Source organism: Neophocaena asiaeorientalis, unplaced genomic scaffold (genome assembly GCF_003031525.2).
Source record: "Neophocaena asiaeorientalis asiaeorientalis breed wild unplaced genomic scaffold, Neophocaena_asiaeorientalis_V1.1 scaffold434, whole genome shotgun sequence".
Taxonomy (NCBI): Eukaryota; Metazoa; Chordata; class Mammalia; order Artiodactyla; family Phocoenidae; genus Neophocaena; species Neophocaena asiaeorientalis.
In genome coordinates this window covers 457846-481330 of record NW_020175441.1, presented here as the reverse complement: position 1 = coordinate 481330, position 23485 = coordinate 457846, and the positions used below count along the sequence as shown (strand labels likewise).

The 23485-nt window shown below is 37.1% G+C and overlaps 1 pseudogene; it reads left to right on the top strand.

The window, feature by feature from the left end:
• Positions 1-1807: 1807 nt before the first annotated feature.
• Positions 1808-2415, top strand: LOC112415064 (V-type proton ATPase subunit E 1 pseudogene; annotated as a pseudogene).
• Positions 2416-23485: the final 21070 nt, after the last annotated feature.

Sequence of the window (23485 nt, the reverse complement as noted above, 5' to 3'; positions counted from 1 at the left end):
AAAAAAAGGTCATGAAAAACCTAGAGGCAGGATGGGAATAAAGACGCAGACCTACTAGAGAATGGACTTGAGGACACGGGGAGGGGGAAGGGTAAGCTGGGACAAAGTGAGATTCTTCTTTTAAAAGGCTTGTTGCTCCTACATAAAGTTTTAGAGCACCTGGCTTTGTGGGAGAGAAGTGCTGCCTAATTCCAGCAATTACTTGTATTTTAAATCCTAGAAACTCATACATTTAAAAAAATCTGCAATATTCTTGGGTCGGTTGCTTGCTGCTTTATGTTGTAAACTGAAGTGTCACTCATTTTACCCTCCCCAAACCGAGGTTCTCTCTAAGATAACTGATATGTTCACCAAGGAAGTCCTAACAACTTTTATAGGATATTTTTCTCTCTTAAAAATTATAGACTGCCTCACTGAGTACACAGCTACAAGGTGGAAATATTCAAAGGTTTAAAAATAGAATAATGACTAAGTAAACTGGTTGGTATACTTATTCAATTGGACATTATGCAGGCATTAAAATCAAGGTTATGAAGACTATATAATTATATTAAATATGCCTATGAGTTGTTAAATGACAAAAGCAGAGGCAAGTCACAAACTTGTATATATACTTGTATGTTTGCTATATATGTATATATCTATTCCTAGTCTCTAAGATACATTATATAACCACTCTGTCATGCCCTTAATTTTTGGAAGGGTATACAGTCCATTGCTGGAAAGTCTTAAATGATCAAATGCACACACATTGGCCAGAGAATGGTGCAATACAGTTCTTTGCTTTTTGCCTCAAGTCATTTTTAGGTTCATTATGAGTTCATTTGGATGGAGATCAAGGAGTCTATTCTGTCCTCGCTGCTCTCTTCTCCCCCTCCCTTAATGTCCCTTTGTCTTTACCCTTTGGCTATTCCCTCATGGCTAGGCTCTTTCCTCTTGGCCCTTAGAATCCATTCAGTTTGTTTTTTCATAAAGCTGATGTGTGTGTATGTGTGTGTTTGTGTGTAAGTGACACAGGTCAGTCCTGCCTCATGGATAGGCATCCACAGACAAAGAAACCTTCTAAATAACTAAGAGGAAGGGGCTCGTAGAATGTCATTGTTCTTTTTGTCTCTCTTGTTCTTCTATTTTGCTAATCTGATCTGAGTCTCATAATGAGATGACCACTTGCTTTTCTTCAGAAATGAAGTGATGCAAGAAGGAAACTCTACCTACCTATGTTTAGGAGGATGGGACCAGAAGGGAATCTTACCAAAAGATTTATGGTGGTTTTATTAGAGTGGCATATTGCATTTAGTTTTTTCCATTTTTTTCCTAATTTCCAAAGTGCATATAATGGGTTATAATACTTTACAATATAATAAGAAATTATGAAAACAGTGGATGAAGACACTTCTTAGTTTATTGATTAGGAAGTTGAATTCCAGTTCAGGTAAGTGAGGTGTCCAAGAAAATCTAGTGAGTAGCAGAACCAGGACTAACAGCAGGGAGGAATTATGTTCTTGTGGAAGGCAGATAAGCATTGATGACACACCTAAATTCTTAAAATGGGTCCACCATCTTCCAGCTGCATTACCTAGGGAAGTCTTTTCCTCTCTTGGAGCCTCAGTTTCCTCATTTATAAAATGGGGATAACTGGTTGGATTGTGATTTCCACAGGCTTTACACATGATAGCACATGTTAAGTACGTAGCACAACAAAACAGAGGAGGCCTGAAGCCACGCCAGCTTTCTTTTCCCGGTTGCCAGCTGCCCGTATCAGACCTGAGCTCCAGCCAGTGGCCCGCCTCTTTGCGTCATTAGCGCCATGGCTCTCAGCAATGCTGATGTGCAGAAGCAGATTAAGCACACAATGGCTTTTATTGAAAAAGAAGCCAATGAGGAAGCAGAAGAAATAGACGTGAAGGCAGAGGAAGAGTTCAACATTGAGAAGGGTTGTCTTGTGCAAACCCAAAGACTGAAGACTATGGAATACTATGAGAAGAAAGAAAAGCAGATTGAGCAACAGAAGAAAATTCAGGTGTCCAATTTGATAAATCAAGTGAGGCTCGAAGTCCTCAGAGCGAGAGATGGATGATCTTATCACAGACCTACTAAATGAAGCAAAACATAGACTTAGCCAAAGGGTAAAAGATACAACCAGGTACCAAGTACTGCTGGATGGAATGGTCCTCCAGGGTTTGTACCAGTTATTGGAGCCCAGAATGATTATTCGTTGCAGGAAATAAGATTTCCCTCTGGTGAAGCCTGCAGTGCAAATCCCTATGTACAAAATCGCCACGGAAAGAGATGTTGATGTCCAGATTGATCAGAAGGCCTACCTGCCTGAGGAAGTAGCTGGTGAGGTTGAGATTTATAATGGGGATCGCAAAATCAAGGTTTCCAATACTCTCAAAAGCTGGCTGGGCCTCATAGCCCAGTAGATGATGCCAGAAGCGCGGGGAGCCTTGTTTGGTGCAACCGCCAACGGGAAGTTTTTGGACTATGCCTGCAGGAGGTGGTGTCCACCAACTGCTGTGACGTGGACACTTCTGACATTTGAAGAAACAAGATGACCTGTATAGCTTCCTCCTTGCTGTTCTCATATTCTGTATTTATCAGTGGATACCCTTTTTTAGCTATCACCCCTGGCTGATTGGTAGCAATGGGAGAGCTTTGCTTAATATGATCAGGAAACCTTCCTCTAGCTTATCTGACAGTAATACAACTTCCCGCTGGTTCTGCAGCACGAAGGTGAGGGGTCAAATGGTGGGTGCATGAATGTCCTCGAGTCTCCTGCTGTCCACTGGTCCAGCGTCCAGCCTACAGAGGGGCGGTGTGTGGTGGCCTCTAGAGTCAGGTCACTGCTCTTTGGACTTCAAGTGCATGTGGGGCTGCATTCCTTCCAGCAGTAGCAGCTTCGCTGTTAGCTGTTTGGGCCTAGAAGTGTTTGTCTGTAATATGATTTAAGATCTAAGCCATGAATATGCTCTATTTATTAAAACGAAATGCATATGTGGAAAAAAAAGTATGTAACACAGATACTGTCACATAGTGGATAATCAGTAAATGTTATTTCTCTTCCTTTCCAGTTGCTCTGTTACCTGGTGCAGAGCCTTACCAGTGTACTAGCCAGCATCTTCTCTTGAGTTACTGTAGTATATTATGTTTTATTACACTTATATACAATGCCATGTGTTGTTCACATGTTGAAGTCCTAACTGCTGGTATCTCAGAGCGTGACTATATTTGGAGACAGGGCCTTTGAAGAGGTAGTTAAGTTAAAATGAGGTCTTTAGGGTGGGCCTTAATCCAGTCTGACTGGTGTCTTTGTAAGACAGGGACATTTGGATACATGGAGAGACACCAAGGATGCATGTGCACAGAAGAAAGACACTGTAAGGAAACAGTGAGATGGTGGCCACCCGCAAGCCAAGGAGAGAGGCCTCAAGAAAAACCCCAACCTGATGACCCCTTGATCTTGGAATTCCAGCCTCCAGAACTGTGAGAAAATAAATTTCTATTGTTTAAGCCATGCAATTTGTGATATTTTATTATGGCAGCCCTAGCAGAGTAATATACCTTCCATCTTTAAATAGAAGCTAAGCTGCTTGAGGGAAAAACTGCATTGCACTCATTTGTAATCAGAGCAGATAATCAACAATTTCTTAATGAATACTATGATTTTTGTTAAGGATAGATTTTTATTAAGGGTGTAATTTTTATTTGTTTTATATGTCTTTGATGTCTCCCATGGAGGCCCAGATATTGAGGTTACTGACAAGTATAACGTGATGATGAGGATTATGTATGATCTTTTTTTTTTCTCTTGCAAATAGTGACGAGAATTGTCCCTTTTATGAAGTCATAGGCGTAAATGCAATTAAAGCTGAAAAGATTATTCCTGGTTGCCTGTCTAGACATAGGAAGAGAGAATTAAATCTTCAAATATAATTTCTGAAATTAAGATTAATGACCAGTAGTACATGATTCCCTCATATGCTCACGACCTCATGTTGTTTGAGACTAAATGTGAGAGCTTCTCACTACCTTTGTATTAATTAATATGACTGAGTTATGGTAAATATAGTTAGGATATAACATTAACTTGTCTGTGTTGGAAGTTTGCCTTGTATTTTGCAGAGGATCAAAAACAGGTAATCATAAAAGAGAAAGTCAAAGGGTTTTTTTACTGAGTTTAAAAAATTACATTTGGGCTTCTCTGGTGGCGCAGTGGTTGAGAGTCCGCCTGCCGATGCAGGGGACACGGGTTCGTGCCCCGGGCCGGGAAGATCCCACATGCCATGGAGCGGCTGGGCCTGTGAGCCATGGCTGCTGAGCCTGTGCGTCGGAGCCTGTGCTCCACAATGGGAGAGGCCACAACAGTGAGATGCCTGCGTACCACAAAAAAAAAAAAAAAAAATTACATTTGATTCTCATTTTCTGGGTATGGAAAATATGGGAGAAAATGAATTATCTTAATTACTTTATGGAAGGGACATCAAGAGATGAAAAAATTCTGCAGGGTTTTCAATGTTTTCTAAGTCTGAGAGCTCAAAGGAGAATTTAGTGATAAATGAGAAATCCTCTGAACAGTAAGATAGCAAGTTTATTACTGAGAAAAATGCAGAAAATAGTTTTTAAGGAAATGGAGGGGGTTACTTGTTACATGGTCTTTGTTCCCTTAGCACATACATGTGTACACACATGCATACACAGAAGGAATAGTTTTCTAATGTCTTGTCATTATCATAATCTGCTGAATAATCTTTGGATGTTAATTAAAACCTCTGACCCTCATTCACACATCTTCAGGTAAAAGGCATTAGAATACATAATCTAGAAAAACTCTAACATAGGTTTCAATTCTAGCATTCTATGATTCTTTTGTATCTGGAGGTATGGGAAAAAAGGGAGGGGATGAAAGTGATGTCACTTAAGGGGGCTACTGTTTATACTGGTTCTGCTAGTCTCCTAAAGACAGTCTCTGCCACGCATCATTGACTGGCTTTTGAGGTCAAACACCAAGCCTTATGCTTCAAGATGACAGGGTGCTATTCACTGCTGAATCTCGAGAACTAGAAGAATACCTGCAACATAGAAGACAGTCAAAATACTTGTTGGAAGAAGGATTAATGTTTCCAATGCCATTTTGAATCTGTGTGATCTATTATAGGGTTAACATGCCATATTTTTCAGGGTCATGTTGATGTATGTCTACTCAATTATTAAGACATATGATTAGAGGACTAGAGAATTAGAGAAATGTAATCACGTGACGCTGCTAAACTAGACAAAATGATCTGAAACAGTAGCAAAATTTTAAAGAATGTTTTGTTGTTTTCTTCTCACATAGAAAACCAATAAACTTTGTTTTATCCTTCTTTTCCATCCCTTCCTTTTTTGTTTTTTGTTCTTAGTTATTTTTTTATCGTAATATACCGTTATTAGGAGCAAGATGTATTTTCTGAATGTAAACTCCAGAATGAGTTTACCTGAGGGCAGGGGCACTGTCTGCCTTTTTTTCGTGGACCTAGCAATGCAGACTCGCAACAGTATTTATTTATTTATTTATATTTTATTAGGACGGGGCTGCAGAAAGAACCCTGGGGCAGATCCACTACCTGTGAGCGTGGAGCTCATGGTGGGCTGTGAGCTGAGGCAGTGAGAGTGTGAGGTGCGGGGAGGGCACTGAGGTGGGGCTGGGGTCATGGTCAGGGTGGAAGCTGTGGGTCAGAGAGATGTGACTAAGCAGTGTCCCTTTGAAGGCCTGAATGAAGCTGCAGGGAGGAGTCCTGTCCTGGAGTGGCATCTCTCCTGGCCTCTACCACCTCCTGGCTCTGTGATCTTGAGCAAGTTTCATGGCCTCAGTTCCTTTACCTTGGCCTCAACTGGGGTTCTTTAAAAATGCTGATGCCTGTGCCCCACCCAGAGGGTCTAATGTAACTGCCAGGGGATGTGCATGGGCATTGAGAACCCTGAAAGGTCCCCAGAGGGTGCTACTGTGCAGCCAGGGCTGGGCACAAAAGTATTTGTTAAATGAATGAATAAGTTGAAATTTATAACCATAGTAAATGGTTACAGAAGTCAGGATATTTAGCTCAGTATTCATTAGTAGTGGGGAAAGGTAGCCTGGCAAGAAGGGAGGGAGGCATGCATGTATGTGTACATATATGTATGTATTTATATTTATAAAACATCAAGAGAAATACACTGATACTTCTGTTTTGACAAAACAAAAGCTCTGTATGTCTGATAATTTTCTTGGTCAAGTTCAAGGGAAGATTCTTATGAGTGAGAAAAGACAAAATTAAAAATGTTGAAACTTGTAGCCATTCTTTTGAAAAGGCTTTTTGATTTAAAAAGAGAGAATATTCTAAATATTAGCCATATGGCAAGAAAGAATGAAAGACAACAAAATTGTCTTGTAGTATGGTTTGCTTCAGACACTAGTCTTCTAGCAGGTAGCTTGGCATTGTCCTTCTCTCTTAGTTCATTATCGCCACATTTCTCTGGATGTCTGAGTTTGGTGCACACTTTCTGTGACTTAGGAGCCTGATGTCGCTGAAAAGCGATGTAAGAACAATCATCAGAATGGGAATCAGCCCAGCATTCTGTCTCAGTAGGAATAAAGAGGAAATCAGCTGCCTAATGAAGCTCCTTCTCTGCCCCCTGCCCTTGTGAAAAATAGCAGCTACAGTATTTCATTATGACTCTGTGTGCTTTGCTTCTCACGCTTCCTTGGTCTGAGAATCAAAGGCCATTTCTGTCATATCTCACCCTTGGAGTTCTCATCGTCACTCATGCCTTCAACTATCACCTCTATGCAGATATCTCCCTAAATCTGCATTGCAAGTCTCATCTCCCTCAGCCCTTGCTACAATCCTGCCTCTCAATGAAGCAAGTTTTATTTCTTAATTTTGCCTATTTTGACCTTATAGTTGCATGTTTTAAGAGAGTCAGAATCACAAACAATATTTTATTCTGCTTTTTCCTCAAAGATCAAATCCTTAAACCTTATGGACTGGACTTTTATATTTTACCTCTTAACAGATACACTGCAGGGACTAAGGCACTTTTAGGAGTAGGGAATGTCAGAGCCATTTGCTGGCTTCCTTTTTTACTTCCTGAATAAAAGCACTGAGTAAGTGTGACATGTATATCACTTTAATGTTGAGACTGCAGAGTAAAATTTAAGAGATTTATTCTCTCCTCGAATTTGACTCTGAAAATAACTTGTACTAACATCAGGAACTTTGCATCCTCATCTTTGTAATTGCATGGTTCCCCCAGTCAGATTTAAGACATAGAAGTGATTGCAATAGAAAAAAAATATTTAAAAAATGCAAAAGAGTAGCTCTGTATTAATACATTTAAAGTTTATATTCAAAGAGCATGTTTTTGATTAAGTATGTCCAGGCACTATTTATATATCTCAGAAAATCTTAAAAATTTATATATGTCTCTGAAATTCTTAAGTTTTATAAACTACAACTTAGTCATTCTAGTCTTATATCAACACTTACTGAGATATCTCCATGACTTACCCAAATCCCAGATTTGAAATAAAATTTCATCTATCCATCTATGATATATAAATTTAAAATTATGCATGATCCATGGTGCCGGAACTTTACTCCTGCAGGGAATATCTTTTTCCTGAACAGGACTTTCTCATTTACAGGGTGCTTATCTCCACCACGCCTTTTAATCCTCCATTAGCCTCATACTAATACTGACAAGCGAGGGCCATGAATTTGTCATTCTAGCCTTAAATATTCTAGAAGTGCATTTCCTCTCCTATAGCCATATAAAGGAGATCATCTCCATCACCATCTCTGTACCATAAGCATTCAGATTCTGGATTTGCCTTTGTCTAATTGTATGGTTCGTTTCTCCTTCACTATGGTTGATCACATATTCTATTTCTTTATACAATATGTCACTCTGGCATCTCTCCATGAAGTATTTACATTGCATCTATATAGCATGAGTACCTCTTGCCATGTAGTTTGACCCTTATAACCACCAGAAACTTATAAAACTTGCCTATGGTTTAGCTTACAGACTTTACCCATCAAATATATATTTTTAAAGTCTTACATTTTGAAACAAAAATCATTAAAATGTATTAAAATTGATTTTAGAATAGTTTCATGAAGATGTTTGACAAGAGTGTTTGGCAGTCTATCCAGCGAGAGACCAAAGTGAAGACTTCCTCTACATTGCTTTCTTTAGAACCTTAGATTTTCTCTCTTGTGCTATATTTAGATGTGTGGCATGTTTAATTTTCTGCTCCTGTGCCTCACTGTGCTTCTGGTGCTTATTGTAATCCAGCTAGTGTGTCAGGCCAAAGTGTGAAGAAAACTTTAAGTTCTTACCTGAGTAAGCCAACTTACAGCAGCATGAAGACCTCCTGTGCTGGGTCCCGCTCATCCTTCTTTTCACTCATGCATTTCTGACATTGCAAACGGAAGTCAACAAATTTTTTTCTCAATAAAGTAGTTCTAAAAACTTAAAGTGTTTTGCTAATTCATCAAGAATTGAGATGGTAGTGACATAACCAGATTAATCAGATGGTAACAACTGACAGTTAACTTTAAATATATTCAAGGCAGGCCAATTCTGTTCAACTCATTTCAAACACATCTTTTGAACACCTATATAGCCAAATACTGTATTAGGTTCTGAGTACACAGGGACAAATGAAGTACACTCACTGTGTACATTCTAACAATGAGAGTAAGCATACAAACAAAATAAATTGCAATGTTTTTCAGTAAGTAGAATAATGAAATTATACACACAATGCTAAAGTAACCAGAGTATGACATAATTAATTTTGAGGTCAGGGGAGCTATGGTGAAGTGATTCTCTACAGTACTTCCTGGAAGGAGTGATACACAAACAGGATTTTGAAAGATGCCCAAGATGTCAGGGTGGGGTCAAGTTTAGACAGAGGGAAGACAACTGGGTATCCTAGTCTAATCCCTATGACCTCGGATAAGCTCTTATGCATACAACAATGATCTTGCCTGTTTTCACACAAACACTTTTTCACTTTAGCTATTTTTTAAAAGATGAATATTTTCCTACAATTATTTTAAAAACAAATTCATAAACCAAAAGACAGATGGCTTTGACTTGGGATGCTGTACTGTAATATGAACAGTATCCTCTGGATCTGTGAAATGTGGTAAGCCTGGTTTTAACCATCATTTAAGAAGACAGCAAGGAAATCAGTGGGAAATAGTAAAAATACAAAATGAGTATGAATCAAGAGGTTAATTTCCCATTCTGGCACCAAGAAGCTTTTGATTTTGGTTATATTATTCATCCTCTGAGGGTTTAAAATTTCTCATGTGTAAACTGCGGCGGGGGGTTGTTATCTAGGATATCTCTGTGGTCTCCTCTGCCTTTTAAAGCATTCTCTGATTCTACAGGATGGTCAGGACAGTGAAAATAACCCAACAGATGCAGGAGTGGAGGAGTGAGCACAGCCTTTGCAGCCAGCAAATCTCAGATTGAACCCTGGCTGAACTTCATCAGGTTGAGGGATCTAGGGAGCATGGGCATCACTTCATTAGTAATTCTCATTTGCAGAACACCTATTTTATAACACTGTGAAGATTAATACAATAACATGATCAGCATACCTGCAGAGTTCCTAGCACATAGTAGGTACTTAAATGTTAATTTCTATTTCCATCTTCTTTTGTTCTGATTAGTAGAAGCAAGTCAATCTCTTCTATAGGGAGCCTCAAATATTCAGGTGTTAAAGACCAATTATTCTCAGACTCATATACTGTCTTGTCCATACTATGGCCAAGACATGGTAGGATCAAGTGAAGCAGAGAAATGTATTAAGGCATCACATAGCCAGGATATTTGATATTTGATAACAGTGTTTTTTAAAAAGAGAAAGTCCTTTAACAAACTCTTGCCCTAGTGACCTCGCTGCTTTTCAATCTCTCCTGACCTTTCAGTTGTGCCTGATTATTAACACTGATACCATGCAACCTGACTAGTCAGCACATTTGCTGATAAAGGAGTATGTCTTACATAATAATTCTCTTGCATTTCACTTCACAGCCAAGATTTATTAACCAGGGTTTTGTTGGTAGGAGTCTTCATATGAAAACTTGGATGCTTTTATAAGGACATACTGTACTACATTTGCAGAAAGAAAGTTTCATAAATTATTATAAGAGGTAGTATAGGTCAGTTGGCTCCAAAATAAGCTGAATGCAGAGTCTCTAAGATCTAAGGTGGTTGTCATTCCACCTCTGTTCTTCCTGGGGATGTTCTGTTTTTGTTTCATTCTCTTTGTCCATCAGTTCAAGGCCTAGTTTCACAGAAGCTTAAATCCTCTGTTTTTTGGTGGACGATTTGAAGAAGGGCACCTCTGGCTGGAATGGGGAAGATCCTTCCATTTCTTGTCAAATACTATGATAACATATGATAACATGTTTCTAACAACCCCTTAGTAAATGTTGCTTTACTAAGGGGTTGTTAGAAACAATGACATAGCTGTCTGCTTGGTATCCTGGGAAGATCAGGGTCTTTCAGATCAGACAGATACAGGTTCAAAGATCAGCCCATCACTTAATAACTGGGACTTTCAGTGATAAGCTTATTTTCTCTGAGACTCAGTTTCCCCAGATGAGGCTAATTATAGCTTTCACATGGGATATTGTGAGGATAAATTGAGACAGTAAATGTAAAGTTCTAAGCAATATCTCTTGCATAAAGATATAGTGCTCATTAAATGGAGGCATCATAAAAATAAAACTTGAGTGCAAAGTGACAAATAAAAAGTGTTGATCACTTCAGTGATGGTTCCAGTTCCCAAGCAAATGACTATCACATACATCCTATAAGAATAAAGTCTTTTTTCCAAACAGGTGGTATTTCAACTCTCACTCTCTTGTTTGAATAAACAGCAGCAAATAAGTAACCCCAAACTAGACTTTTTAAAAAAGAGAATCTATGAGAGAAGTTTTTTTTCAGTAGAACAGAATTTGGCAAAAGTTTTCTGGTCGCCATCTGAAAAGTAACTACTGTGAGAAGGCAGGCAGATTTATAGGACATAAGTAACAATCTGTCAGCACAGTAATAGTATGTTGCGAGCAAACATAAGAGAAGCCACTATAAAAATTGAAAAGGATGTTACTTTTCACATCTAGGGTATGTTTTCAGGGGAACATGTTGGTATGTGTGGCCAGCATGAATATCTGTGATTATATGAATATGCTGTGATTACCTGACTGATAGTGAGCTTGCTAATGTGACTGACTGGGGTGGGGAGTGCTGGTTTGGAAAGGCAGGGATACATTGCCTTCACTGAGACAATAGGTTTTTGACCTGCTGTACATTTCCCACAAAGTCAAATAACTGGTGATGTTGGTCTTTGGAAAAACAGCCAGTGACTTTCTATGCTAATAATCTCAATCCCAAACCTACAAAATTCTTATACACACTCCTTAGAATGGTAGTCAAAAGCATTCCATGAAAAAATAAGAAAGGGCTTCCATCGTCAAATAAATTTGGAAATGCTGAGTATTGTGTCCCCATCATGGATCAACACAGTATAATATAATAGCATATGAAAAACTCTGAGAAGTCCTACAGTGAAAAAAGCTAATTAATTAGGGAATGGTCCAATCGTTACCTCACTTTAAACTGATGTCCTTTATCAAGAAAACTTTATAAACGTCCTCTTGAGTAAATGATCTGGAAAACATGTTTTGGGAAATCCTGTCATTGGTACTCAGGGGAAAAAATTATATATGTGGTAATATGAAGGAGTGAGTTGCTTCGGGGAGGTGGACATTTATAATTCCTCATCTTCTGAAACGTACTCCTTGTGCTTTCTCTGTAAAGATATTTTAGAGTCATCTGTGAAGAATCTATTGTAATCTTTTTGTTCTGGCTTATGACTAATTTTCTTGTACAGGGATACCTTGAAGACATTGTGGGTTGAGTTCCAGACTGCCACAATAAAGCAAATATCGCCATAAAGCGAGTCACATGAATCCTGTGGTTTCCCAGTACACATATAAGTTATGTTTACACTATGCTGTAGTCTCTTCAAAGTGTGAAATAGCTTTTGTCTAAAAAATCAATGTACATACTTTCATTAAGAAATACTTTACTGCTAAACAATGTTAACTATCACCTGAGGCTTCAGCGAGTCATATGCTTTTTGCTGGAGGAGGGTCTTTTCTCAGTGTTGATGGCTGATGCTGACTGATCAGGGTGGTGGTAGCTGAAGGCTCGGTGACGTGGCAACTTCTTAACATAAGACGACAGTGAAGTTTGCCACATCGACTGACTCTTCCTTTCACAAATGATTTCTCTGTAGCGTGCAGTTAATTAATAGCATATTAATTAATAGCATTTGATAGCATTTTACCCACAGTAGAACTTCTTTTAAAATAGAAGCCATACAGAGTGAAGTAATTCAGAAGGAGAAAAACTAATATCATATATTAACGCATATATGTGGAATCTAGAAAAATGGTACAGATGAACCAGTTTGTAAGGCAGAAATAGAGGAACAGATGTAGAGAACAAACGTATGGACACCAAGGGGGGACAGGGGGTGGGTGGGATGAATTGGGAGATTGGGATTGACATATATACACTAATATGTATAAAATAGATTAACTAATGAGAACCTGCTGTATAACACAGGGAACTCCACTTTGCTGTACAGTAGAAACTAACACAACATCGTAAAACAACTATACCCCCCCAAAAAAAAGAAGCCAATCCTCTCAAACCCTGCTGCTGCTTTATCAACAAAGTTTACTTAATATTAGAAATCTTCCGTTATTATTTCAACCATCTATATGGCACCTTCGCCACGAATACATTCTATCTCAAGAAACCACTTTCTTTGTTCATCCATAAGAAGCGACTCCTTATGAGATTGCAACAGTTCAGTCACATCTTCAGGCTCCACTTCGAATTCTGATTCATTTGCTCTTTCCACCACATCTGCCTTTGTCAATGAGCAGTAATATTTTGAAAGGAATCTTCTTTTTCTGAGCAATAGTTCTCAACAGTGGGTTGAAAATATTCAGCAAACCATGCTGTAAACAGATGTGCAGTCACCAGACTTTGTTGTTCCATTTAGGGAGCACAGGCAGAGTAGACTTAGTAGATTAATTCTTAAGGGCCCTAGGATTTTCAGAATGGTAAGTGAGCATGGGCTTCAACTTAACGTTGCCAGCTACATTAGCCCCTAACAAGAAAGTCGGGCTGTCTTTTGAAGCCTTGAAGCCAGACATTGACTTTTCCTCTTTAGGTATGAGAGTCTTAGAAGGCATCTTCTTTCAATTGAAGACTGTTTTGTCTACATTGAAAATCTGTTGTTTAGTGGAGCCACCCTCATTAATGATCATAGTTAGATCTTCTGGGTAACTTGCTGCAGCTTCTACATCAACACTTGCTGCTTCACCTTGCACTTTCATGTTCTGGAAATGGCTTCTTTCCTTAAACCTCATGACCCAACATCTGCTCATTTCATATTTTCTTCTGCAGCTTCCTCACCTCTCTCAACCTTCAGAGAATTGAAATGAGTTAGGGCCTTGCTCTGGATTAGGCTTGGGTTTAAGGGAATGTTGTGGCTGGTTTGACCTTCTAGCTAGACCACTAAAACTATCTCCCTATCAGCAGTAATACTGTTTCACTTTCATACCATTTATGTGTTTACTGGAGTAGCACTTTTCATTTCTTTAAAGAACTTCTCCTTTGCATTCATAACTTGGGTAGCTCTTTGGGGCAAGAGGCCTAGCTTTTGGCCTATGTCAGCTTTTGACGTGCCTCCCTCACTAATCTTAATCATTTCTAGCTTTGGATTTAAAATGAGAGGCGTGTGACTTCCTTTCACTTAGAGGTCATTGTATGCTGATTAATTGGCCTAATTTCAACATTGCTGTGGCTCAGGGAATAGAAAGGCCCAAGGAGAGGAAGAGAGACAGGGAACAGCCAGTCAGTGGAGCAGTCAGAACACACAGTATTTTTTTCACAGTTTTAATTTTAGTGCTTGTGATTGGTTTGTTCATATTTTCTATTTCTTCCTGGTTCAGTCTTGGCAGGTTGTGTATTTCTAAGAATTTGTCCATTTATTCCAGGTTGTCCATTTTATTGGCATAGAGTTGCTTGTAGTAGTCTCTCATGACCCTTTGTATTTCTGCAGTGTCAGTTGTTACTTCTCCTTTTTCATTTCTAATTCTATTGATTTGAGTCTTCTCTCTTTTTTTCTTGATGAGTCTGGCTAATGGTTTATTTGATTAAGTGTTCTCTCTTATATGGGTGGGGTTCTTGGTGCCTCAAAATAAATACAATAGTAACATCAAAGATCACTGATCACAGATCACCATAACATATACAATAATAATGAAAAAGTTTGAAATATTATGAGAATTACCAAAATGTGACACAGAGACATGAAGTGAGCACATGCTGTTGGGAAAATAGCACCGATAGACTTGCTGGACACAGGGTTGCCACAAACCTTCAATCTGTAAAAAACGCAGTATCTGTGAAGCTCAATAAAGCAAAAGCACAATGAAACAAGGCCTGTGTGTACTATTGCATTAAACAGGAATCAGTTATTTCATAATTTTATTTCGCAGATTAAGGCACCAGAGCTAGATCTCATTGTCTGATGAAATCTTTTTCAGGTTTTATTCTATACCTTTCAAGTTCTGCTACAGCTTTCTTTTTAACTAAAAGTATTTTCTTAATTTAAGCCATTCTCCAGGATGAAGAAAACTTGTAAGCACTGTTAGTGCTTATCAGGAGTAAATGGGACTCTGGAGAGTTCTTTGAAATAGGAAACATTTGAACAGAATATCATCTTTCTTTCAGCTGTTTATATAGACGCAATTTCAGCAATTCTATACCTCACAGCTCTAATTCCTCTTCGTCTGTGTCTCAGGCTTCCATCAATAATCCTTCTGCTGAAACACATTTGAAAAGAGAGGTAGAGTAGACACCCTTGCAATATCTTCTGAATATCACTCAGCAGTGATTTGTAATCGGGTTCATAAATTTTAGGAAGAAAAACATAAAGCTAGGTAGGGGATTCGATCCATATGAATCTAGATTGGACCAGGGTATGGTTAGTAGCATTTTATAAAAATCATCTTTTGAATGGACAGTGGAGATTTTGTAAAACACTTAAAAAGTCTGTGATTATGTATTTCTGTTGTGGATATGTATCTACAAAATAAAACTCTCTTGCACTGTACCTTAATGTATGAATGAATTGGCTGTTTTTTGGACCCAATTATATTCACCTTACACACTGTGATTTCTTTTTTTTTTTTTTTTTTTAACATCTTTATTGGGGTATAATTGCTTTACAATGTTTCCTTCTTTTGCATTTCTTATCTAGAGAAGTTCCTTTACACACTGTGATTTCTAATACATCTTCCCATCCTGGAAACTCTACAATACAGTTGTTATCCCATCTCATAACATTTGTATTGGAGACAAGGAACTAATATGTACGTGTTAAGAAACTGAATTCCTGCTGCCTTTCTGAAATTCAGAAGAAATATGCTATTGCTTACAATTGTATTTATATCATTAAAAAATGGAGTAAGAAAGAACAATGAAAGATATTCTTTTTGGACAGTGAAAAATGTTAAATTAATTTTATTGATTTGGACCTTTCTGTGTATTTGGTGAAAGCTATTAAAAATTGTTCTAATTTTTTTGAACAAAATTAAAAAAATTAAAGGTGAAAGTCATGTAGGATATTTTTCTCTTAATTTGTACAAGAGCCCTATACTCATATTAACTTTTCATTATTTGTTTATATAGTAGCATTGGAACTTTAGGGGAAATATACTATATTTAGATATATTTATCCTGGACTTTTCCCCTCAACTCTAGTATACTTATGTGTCCTGTGTACGTTTAGTTACAAAATAAAAGAATATTGTGTATTAAGCATTATTTGGAAAAGGGAATGGTGAATTTATAATAACCTTTGTCTAAATATAAGGATTAGAGACATTGAAGCATATGACCATAGGCTATCACTTTACTTTCTCTAGAGCAAATTACACTGTTTGAAGAATTCCTTTAAGCTCACAATTATAGCAGATAAGCATTATACAACTTCACAAGAATATTTATATTGACTAATGGAAAGAGGTTACTTTAAAAGTGGTGAAAGTGATGAGGCCTAAGTGCCTATTTAGCATGAATTCTACATTTCCCTCTGTTGAATTTGTAGTAGTTCTTTTCCTCATTCAGCTCTTCAGAGATTAGAGAACTTCAGCCTGTTCTGGAAGAAGTCACTGTCGCAGTGCAAAAGGCTGCTCTGCTCTCTGTGTCCATTTAGCTTTCAGCTGCCCTGAGAGCATGCCAAGTGTCAATCAGGGCTGATTGGACCCCTGAATCGAGGGAACAGCACAGAGCAACTCACCTCACCCAGGTCATCAGACCATCTCCAGATGGCAAAGAACTTCTGAAGTTAAGAACCAACTTGCTTGTGATGCAAATTAGTGACTTGAGGCTAGATGCTTCATTAATGCTTCCTCTTCCCTGAGCCACCAAGGCGTCAGAAGTTGGACTGCTTACTCTCACGTTTTCTCTCTCTGTAATATGTGTTAATGACCATTTATTCTCATAGAAATGGTCTGATCAATCACTTATGGCTAGTTAATAAACTATCAAAGCTGAGACGAAAATTACGTTTCTTCGAGAAGAAAATAAAAACTATATTTACCTTTTCCTGTGGAAATATGTGAAAAAAGTTTGGAAAATTCTGTTATCATATGACCTCTCTGTAGAGACTGTGATTAAAAATAATGAAAAAGGAGACATATGAGTTTCTATCCAGATCACTATTTTATCCAACAAGTGATGAGAAAAATTATGCGAACCCATGCATTTGCCCTGAGTTATGATTGTATTATATTAACCTCAGCTAACAATATTCTATACTGACTTTGGCTTACTTAAAATTCTGCCTCTTGGGTATAAACACACATCTAAAATTGACTCAACTCATTTCTTTCTTGCTGAGGTCACTTTATCAGTTACTCTCAACTACTGAACTTATTTTATGTGTTCTCTTTTTTCCAATATTACATTCTCAAATTTTTGGCACCTGGGAATTTCTCTCTGTGATGGTTTTATTACTGAATTCAAGATTTGTACTTATTATTAGCTTTTATGGCTAATAAGATGCTAAGATGAGTTAATAGGGTTTTGCCTCTTCTTTTGCTTAATATTAATGGAATGGTACTGACTACAGTGGACATTGCCCAGGCATTTGCCAGTAAAGTGGGCCCATGAAGAATGAGTTGCCTTTTTCCATAAATTATCTCAGCAGAGAAAAAATGCTTGACAGTTCCCTGTGGCTGTGATCTTTGGATTAGGGTAGCTCCTATAGTAGAATTATCTTAGCAATATCTGAGAAAGATAGTTCCAAACTTTCACTACCAAAAAGAACAGGCACTAATAATAAATATATGGGAACAGTAAATATTTGAGTATCTATTTTATGTCCATGTGGATCATTTGTTCAGTTGTTTTGCTTTTCAGTAGAATACGTTAGGTCATTTAGTGCCGAAGTGTGAAACCATGGAGTGTATTTTCTATAGGAAATGGGAAGGCTCACTTTCTGATCAAATTGACTGAATAAGCTACTTCCAGCAGATAATCAAATCCTGTGGAATTATCCTTTATTGTGTATCAGGTGGACAAAAAAGAAAGGATTCAGAGAGAAGAGGCGTGAGTCATTATGTGAGTTTTTGGGAAGTGTGAATACTGGCTTATTCTTTATCCTAGTATGAGCAGTACTTTGAAAGATTAATTTAAGACTAATCCTCTTCAAAAGTTCATGATAGCAGAGGCTTGGGGTGAATTCTATACATGAAAAATCATATTTGTGTAGTTATAAAAAGTACCAATTTACAACCTGAAAATGATGAAAATAATAGTTTAAGTAGGATACATGGATGAATTTAATATGTTACTAGATACATGTTTCTTGTTATTTTCTTGACTTACTAATCATAGGAAGGGTCCTCTCTAATTTTTAGAGATGAACTACTAAATTATGATACGGATGCAATTTCTACAATTAATTTGATAAAATGGATATACCAAGTTAAGTACAACTTCAGGTATATGGAAATATTTATTTTGTTGACAGACATTTGAAAATTGAACTATTTCCTAAATGTGACTTTAATATTTAGCTTTATAAAGTTCCTATTTAGCATGGAGGGCTATGAGGGTCAGATTCTTTTGATCCCTATACAGGTCAGTGAAAATTAGATAAAATTCTGTGTTAATTCAGTTGAAGGAAAGCTTTTACTGGGAGCATAGAAGTAATTTGTTTTTAAATTTTGAAGTAAATATGTAGCTCTTCTTAATCTTAAATCAATTTAAATATACACCCTGAGGAATTTCCACAAGTATAAATTTAAGCTAGGAAAAATTTAGCTTCACTTAAGTGAGAAAAAGTGGAGTTTTAAGAATAAAAATCGATGACACGGAAAATAACTATTACTTTAGCTGATGATGTACATTTCACAGCAAATGCTTTGTTGTAATCTTGATGCTACTGTATCAGTGTTAAAGATTCTAGCTGCTACCAATAAGAGGAGAAAAGGGTGAGGCAATTTAATACAGCAGTGTGTCTGCACAGGATGTCCTCTAAGGTAGCTCATATTTTTGAAGGATGTATTGGAAGGCAGGACAAATAACTGAGAATAAACTTGGAAGAACAGTGCCATGGCCAAGTGGTAATTAACCATGGGTGAAGATTTTAAAAAAGAACATGAAAATGATTTCTAGTTGCTTGACAAAGAAAAATTCCTTTCTAGGGAAAGTAAACATGGTTAGGGAGAGGAAAGTTGGGACTCTTATTTACAGAGTCTCTATTATGTTTAAGGGCTTTAGTCTGTTCTTTCATTTAATCCTCAGAGCAATACACAAAAGGTGAGTATTTAATAGGTAGAAGACAGAGGCTCAGAAAGATCAATAATTTGCCTCAGTTAATATAGTGAGGATGAAGTATCCAGGTTTGTTTGGCTCCAAGCTCATGTTCTTATTCATGGTGCGTAAGAGAGGTACATGATTGAAAAACTATTGTTCCTAAACTCTTAAAAGTTTTATTTTGCTTGAGTTATTTTTGCATTATTTATCTTCTCATTTAAGAATTATTTCTGAATTTTCTCTTGAGTTTACTATAATTTTAGTAGCTTTTAAAAAATAAATAAATTTATTTATTTATTTATTTTTGGCTGTGTTAGGTCTTTGTTGCTCCACGCAGGCTTTCTCCAGTTGTGGCGAGCACGGGCTGCTCTTCGTTGCTGTGTGCGGGCTTCTCACTGTGGTGGCTTCTCTTGTTGCGGAGCACGGGCTCTAGGCATGCGGGCTTCAGTAGTTCTGGCTCGTGGGCTCAGTAATTGTGGCTCGCGGGCTGTAGAGCGCAGGCTCAGGAGTTGTGGCGCATGGGCTTAGTTGCTCCGCGGCATGTGGGATCTTCCTGGACCAGGGCTCAAACCTGTGTGCCCTACATTGGCGGGCGGATTCTTAACCACTGCACCACCAGGGAAGTCCTTAGTAGCTTTTTTGACCACACCAGTTATTTAAATAGTAGCATTGCTCACTGTAGGGTCTTTTTTCCACAGATTTTTCATGATTCAATGTTACTAATCTTCCTTGATATTTACAGAAGTTTTTCCCCCTGTGTCCTTTAAATTAGAAAATGTTAGTATATGTTTGAATTTTTGTCACAATTCCACTCCCCCGCCCCCCACTCCTGGAATATGGTGACCTAGCAGGGATCAAACTGTAGATCCTGATTTTTATTTATTTTTTTAATCTATTGTTTTCTTCAATTATATTTTTAATTATCGCTTTTACCTCATTTTAGTTTTCACTCCTGTATTTTTAAAAAATCTCTATATTGTATTTGTTCTTTGAATTGCCACTAATTCTTTGAATTGCTGAAGCAAAAATACTGAAAGAGGCATCAGAAAAACTGCAAATAATTTTCAAAAAGACAAGAAAAGTTGACTAGAAATTATTAATTGATAAATTTAACGTTGATAACTTTTTGCCAATCTGATGGAGGGTGTGAAGAAACTGATTATTAAGTGAGAAACTGATTATTGTCAAAGAAACTGATTGTTAAACAGATATGCATTTAAGAAAGAATAGGCTGATGACGTCTATCTACCAGCATGAGCCCACATGAACATGTCATGCCCAAATTACCTCATTGAAAAGGTCTGTTTACTAGAAAAGTTTAGTAGATTTTAAAATAGGGATTTTAATGTACATTTTTAAGGCAAAATAACATGCCTGTAGAAAAGTGCAAAAATTATAAATCTTTTAATTGTCATGAGTGAACACATTCATATCTAGAAACAGAAGGTTGGTGGTGGCCCCTCTTTGTCACTATCTTCATCTTCCACCCCCAAATTAATTGTTTTTCTGACTTATATAGATTAATATTGCTTGCTTTTGAGTTTCTAAAAGAAATGTCTGCATTCCTTTGTACCCAGTTTCCTTCATTCGACATTGTGTTTGTGAGATTCTTCTATGTTCTCATGTATAACAGAAGTTAATGAACTTTTGTAGCTGGGCACAATATTCTATTGTATGACTATGACTGTTTATTTATCTGTTGATAACTATTGGGTTTCTTCCAGTTTGGGGTTATTATGAATAATGTTGACATGAACGTTGTTATACACATCTCTCGGTGCATATATTTATGTATATATACCTTCTGTTAATATGCACCTGAGTTACATACATTCAACTTTAGTAGATAATGCCAAACAGTTTTCCAAAGTGGTTTACCCATTTACATATCCTCTGGCAGTGTATGAGAGTTCCAGTTGCTCTACATCTGCTATGGTGTGAATGTTTGTGTCCCCCCCACCTCAAATTCATACACTGAAATCCTAATGCCGAATGTGATGATATTAGGTGGTAGGCTTTTGAGAGATCATGAGGGTGGAGCCCTCAAGAATGGGACCAATACTGTTATAAAGGAGACTCTTTTCATTCTTCCATCATTTGAGGATGCAGCTAGAAAGCACTGGATATGAACCAGGAGGGCCCTCATCCAAAGATGACCATTCTGGCTCCTTGATCTTGGAATGCCCAGCCTCCAGAACTGTGAGAAATAAATGTTTGTAGTTAGTCTAGTCTGTGGTATTTTACTATAGCAGCTTATAAGGACTAAGACAACCTCCTTGCAAACACTTGGTATTGTCAATCTTTTTAGTATTAATAAATCTGGTGGGTCTGCAGTACTATCTCGTGGTTTTAATTTGCAGTGCCTTAACAACTAATGAAGTTTGCAACTTTTTATATGATTTTTAGCCACTTGAATATCTTCTTTTCTAAGTGCTGAAATATTTTGATTATTTTAAAAATTGGATTGTCTAATATTTTCTTATTGATATTTAAGAGTTCTATTTGACAACTGTATAATTTTCCAAATGTTTCCTCCCACTCTGTGGCTTGTATTTTCACTCATAATGGTGTTTTGCTTCAGCAGAAGTAGCTAATTTAATGTAGTTCAATATATTCATCTTTTCCTTTATAGTTTGACCTTTTCTCCCATTTAAAAAAACTTTTTGTATTCCAATGTCATAAAAATATTATTCTGTTTTATATTACCTCCTAGAACACACTTAGATAAATGATCTACTTAGAAGTGATTTCTGTTTGGTGTGAGGAGGGTGTGACATTTGTTTCTTTCCTTCATCCTTCCTCCCTCCCTCCCTCCCTTCTTCCCTTCCTTCCTTCCTTCCTTCCTTCCCCTAGTAAACTGAACTAGTACCATTTATTTAAACATCTTTTCTTCTCCCCACTACTCTGTAGTGCCACCTTTTCACAAATCAAGTGTCTGTATATGCCTTTATCTGGACTCTCTCTCCTGCTCTATTTTTCTAATTGTATGTCTTTTCACCTATACCAAATTTTCTTAACACTATAGCTTTATACTAACTCTTGATATACTGTGGTGTAAGTTGTCTCATGCTTTTCTTCTTCAAGATCCCTGGCTATTTTGGGTCTTTCTGTTTACATAGATTTTAGAATTAGCTAGTGAATTTCCATAAAACATCTGCCTGGGACTTTGACTGGGATTGCACTGAGTGTGTAAATCAGTTTGGGAAAATTGATATTTTTAAAACATTACACTTTCTAATTCATGTTCCTGATATATGCCTCCATTCATTTAGATCTTCTTCAATTTATTTATTTTTATTTTTAAATTAATAAACTTTATTTTTTAGAGCAGTCTTTGGTTCACAGCAAAATTGAGTGGAAATACAGAGAGTTTTCATGTATTCCCTGTCCTCCCACATACACAATCTCTCCCACTATCAGCATCCTGGACCACAGTGGTACATTTGTTACAATGCATGAACCTACACAGACACATAGAACCTAAAATCCATAGGTTACATTAGGGTTCACTCTTGGTGTTGTACGTTCTATGAATTTTAACAAATATATAATGACACGTATTCACCATTGTAGTATCATACAGAATAGTTTCTTTCACTACCTTAAAATCCTCTATGCTCCACCTGTTCATCTGTCTCTTTCCCTAGTTCTTGTCAACCACTGATCTTTTTCCATCTCCATAATTTTGCCTTTTCTGGAATGTCATATTGTTGAAATCATACAGTATGTGGCCTTTTCAGATTGGCTTCTTTCAGTTAGTAATATACATTTAAGTTTCTATCATGTCTTTTCATGGCTTGTTAGCTCATTTCTTTCTCTTTTTTTAAATTGAGGTATACTTGATGTAAAATATTTTATGTTTCAGGTGTACAACATAGTAATTCACAATTTTTAAAGATTACATTCCATTTATAGTTATTATAAAATATCAGCTATATTCCCTGTGTTGTACTATATATCCTTGTAGCTTATTTATTTTATACATAGTAGTTTGGACCTTTTAATCCCCTACTCCTATCTTGCCTCTTCCCCTTTCCTGCTCCCCACTGGTAACTACTATATACCTGTTTGTTTTCTATATCTGTGAGTCTTTTTCTTTTTTGTTGTATTCACTAGTTTGTTTTCCTTTTTTAGATTCTACATATAAGTGATATCATACAGTATTTGTCTTTCTCTGTCTGACTTACTTCACTTAGCATCTTCTCCACGTCCATCCATGTTGTTGCAAATGGCAAAATTTCGTTCTTCTTTGTGGTTGAGTAATATATTGTGTGTATTTGTGTGTATCACATCTTCTTTATCTATTCATTTGTTGATGGATACTAAGATTGCTTCCATATCTTGGCTATTGTAAGTAATAGTGCTATGGACATTGGGGCATATGTATCTTTTTGAATTAGTGTTTTTGTTTTTTTTTCAGTTAAATGCCCAGGAGTGGAATTGCTGAGTCGTATGGTAGTTCTGTTTTCAGTTTTATGAGAAATCTCTGTACCGTTTTCCATAGCGGCTGCACCAGTTTACATTGCCACCG